The sequence below is a fragment of the Rhagoletis zephyria genome, unplaced genomic scaffold (genome assembly GCF_001687245.7).
Source record: "Rhagoletis zephyria isolate East Lansing unplaced genomic scaffold, Rhagoletis_zephyria_1.1 Rzeph_scaffold_03591, whole genome shotgun sequence".
Taxonomy (NCBI): Eukaryota; Metazoa; Arthropoda; class Insecta; order Diptera; family Tephritidae; genus Rhagoletis; species Rhagoletis zephyria.
Window position 1 is genome coordinate 39,971 of NW_016160674.1, and position 3,795 is coordinate 43,765.

Genomic DNA, 3,795 nt, shown 5'->3' on the forward strand with positions numbered 1-3,795 from the left:
CACTTCAGTTCTACCTCTTTAATACCAATTTGTTTCAACTTAAAAATCATTAGTTTTCGATCAATGGTTTCAAAAGCTCTTTTCAAGTCAATAAAAGCTGCCAGTATTAATTTTTACCTTCTCATGTCTTCTTTCCATTGAGAAATAACCCAGTAAGTGTCGTTTCACACGAATGTTTAGCTCGAAACCCTGACTGCTCTTTAATTAATATATTTTTATCTTCAATAATTGGTAGAGTATTGATCGGTCAAAGTTCTTCAGCTTTAACTGTGTTTTTAATTTTTTTGACTGGAACCACTGTGGAAACTTTCCATTCATCTGGTACGATACCATCTGTTATACTTTTGTTGATCATAGACAGGGCATTCCTTGCTGAAAATGCTATGACCTGTATCGAGCTTAAAACCAAGATCTTTATTTGCATCCGCACAATTTCCACAGACAGGATTTGTTACCTGTGTACTACACTCATCAGATTTATGTTCACCCAAACATAGACCACATCTTAACTTCTTAGTGCATGTATTTGCGTTGTGATTGTACCCTAAGCATTTGAAACATCTTTTAACATTTAGCCCATCATATACGCCACACTGATCCCACCCGATGTTAATCTTCTCCCGTTTTAGCACTTCCAAGTATTTCTCATGTTCAATTTCGATGATTGCGCTAAAGGTGCACACCGAGCTATTATCTGCGTTTCTTTATACATTCCGGATAATCCAATTTCACAGCCGGAATAAACAGAAAGCGTTTGAAATATACGTCAACATATCATCAGGAACGTTCTAAAGAATAAATAAACAAAAAAGTTTATTCCAAACGTTCAGAATGAATAAAGAAATGCAGCCATTATTTCTTCTTTGTTTAAAAACTTTCACACATTTTATAAAAGCATTTTTCAGGAATTCGTTTTGTGATTTTATTTTAGCAATTATTTCAACATCATTATATTCTTCGCTCATATTGGTGACTCTAATTTTTGGGTTAATAACTTTAGATTCTCTGATTTCGTAAACTTGAGAATCTAATCTATTTTGTAGGGTTGTTTTAATTTTTTCCTTTTCTGAATTGTCGTCTGCCCTAATAACAACTGACCCATTGGATTTATCTATCACCTTATTAATTTTCATGTCAGTGGCATCTATCTTATTTAGGTCTTTTTTTGTTACGCCAACACTTTGTTTTGATTTTGGCTTAACAATAATAGGCGGGACACTTTTTAAAGCATTAGCATACGATGTAATGCTGTTACCATTGTTTGTGTTTTGTTCACCAACTTTTTTCACCTCTTTAATTATCTCCTCTCTTTGCTTAGACAAACCTTCAGCTGATTTCTCTAAGTAATCTTTATTAAAAATGCACAAGTTTTCCACCCTCTTAATTAAATCATCTTTCTCCTTATTTGCTTTTTTTAAAGTCTCCATTACCCTCTTAATTTCTTTCTCATTGCTAGCTACTAATTCCTTGATTTCCCTATTATGATTGTTTATTAGGCTTTCGAATTCCGTTTTCTGTTCGCATATATTTATTTTGTTGCTTTCCGCTATTGATATCATTTGTTTGAGCGCATAATCAACATTCGATATGTATGTAACACAGTCATCACACATGAATCTCAAGTAGGGGCAATTTACTAAACCTTGCAAACAGTAGTCATCTATAGATGCACACGCTTTGGTTTTGTGATAGACTCTACCACACACACCCGCACAGTGCAATCCAGTTTTATCTCTTATCCCTTTTCGGCACTTGTGACACTCTTCCATTATTCACTCAGCCACCGCGCTTTTGTTTACCGTTTTGTTTATTTTGTGCAAAAGAAAGTGGAATTAGAAAAATTATTATTTAGGGCCCNCTTGTTTAAAAATATCTCATTACTGGTATAGAGTCACTATCTCGTAAAACCATCAGCCGAGTTTATACATGAATATAAGTTTGAAATATCTCGATTTATAAAAAATTATTGCAGAGCAATCAAATGCACGTCTATTCACGTTGACTTCTCTCTCTTCCCCACCGCTTTCATTATCATTTAATGTAATATAGCCAGTTAAACACTGAACTCTGATGATCTGTATTAGTATCTATATTAATAGAGAATCATNATTATCAAGAAGAAGAACGAACAACGCACGTATACACATAAATTAAAGAAAACAAAAGCGAGTGGAAATAAAAGAACATGGTCCCGCCGGCAAAAAAAATAAAGAAAAGCTATATAACTTGCAAGATTTAATTTGAGATTTACATATGAAAAGGCGTTATGTATTTTTTTAATTAAAATACTATTTTACAGGGAGCAGTTCAGAATNCTATATAACTTGTAAGATTTAATTTCAGATTTACATATGAAAAGGCGTTATGTATTTTTTTAATTAAAAATACTATTTTACAGGGAGCAGTTCAGAACGCAGAATCCTTCTGGAAAAGCGCATTGACAAGGATGTTTGGTTCAGTTCAAAGAACGCCAACAGCAACGAAGGCTGGAAGTGAGTAAGAACAATAAAAATAATTTGAAGACTTTATTAAGCAAATGACTTCGTACTCCACTGACCATCCGTGGCGCTTTTTGGGAATGTGAGTTACAATTTTTCGAAACAGAGCAGAGGATNAGTTATATAGACTCAAATTCCTGCCAGCGCATCCGCCCAGACAGCTCATTAAGCACACCCAAGTTCGAGTGATCTACAAGTTACAAGCCTACACATACATATGTACAATAGTAATTGCTACCGTATAAATTCAGGACATGCGTTTGCTTGGAAACTCCGTTAGTTAGGTGGTCATAACTTCTGCCAGCACATTCAATGGTCCATTACTCGGGGCTGATCCAACATGATGAGTAGATTTAAATGAGTCTCACATGCCACTGCATCTCGCTACAAGCTGTATATGAAATTCACTACTCGTCAAAGGATGTGCATTTTTACGTAAATTTGGTTTAAGTACTAGCGTTTTCAGTATTTAACAATTCATTATCATTTACTGTAATATAGCCAGTTAAACACTGAACTCTGATGATCTGTATTAGTATCTATATTAATAGAGAATCATTTGCAATTTTTTACACTTTCGTAGTTAACTTCGGTCACTATTATACACTCATGTGTTGTGCCACTCTGCCATATCACGGTTGTTGCTCCCTTTCATACCACAGCAATTTTGTATACAACTCTGAATCAACAAATTTCATGCTCCTTCTCATTATCAACCCTGATCAGATTTTACCCCCGAGGAGTACTCAAAAAGGTTTATTACTGTATATACCGTGATAATTATATTGGGTAAGTCCTCCATACAAAATAAGCTAATAGCTCAAATTTCTGGACAAATAAAACACGGCTAATGTTTTATCCTGGTTAAATTAACAAAAATACCATATAACTTAAAAGAAAATGGTCAGTGCATTAAAAGTGTTTACAACCAAGTCACATTTATCTATTTTACGCACCTTTGGATGATAAAATTGCACTGCTATACCTTTTTTATGGGCTGTTTTTGCTTACACGTAAAAGCACATAGATGGTTGCCACTTCGTCAGTTTTACAGATGGTAAAAAAGATATAAGTTCCTATTCAAAATATGTTTAAAATATTTGAAATTTACTATTGAATAAGGTTTTTGTTGAAAACTAAGTAGTTTATATTTAGCTAAAATCTATTATAGCACGAAAAATTGTAGTTGAAAGGGTAATGCAGCGTTTTTGCTGCATTTAAAATGCAACATTTAGCGCTTTCAAACATATTTTTTCGAAGAGTGTTCATGCTATCGCATTTAGCAAATGTACATTTA

General features: G+C 33.8%; 1 long non-coding RNA gene across 1 annotated transcript; it reads right to left on the minus strand.

The window, feature by feature from the left end:
• Positions 1-2,320: 2,320 nt before the first annotated feature.
• LOC108369293 (uncharacterized) lies at positions 2,321-2,597 on the minus strand. Its single transcript, XR_001848482.1, has 2 exons — positions 2,549-2,597; positions 2,321-2,486 (listed from the first exon to the last, which is right to left on the minus strand). It is a non-coding gene; the product is annotated as an uncharacterized LOC108369293 (long non-coding RNA).
• Between the last annotated feature and the right edge of the window lie 1,198 nt (positions 2,598-3,795).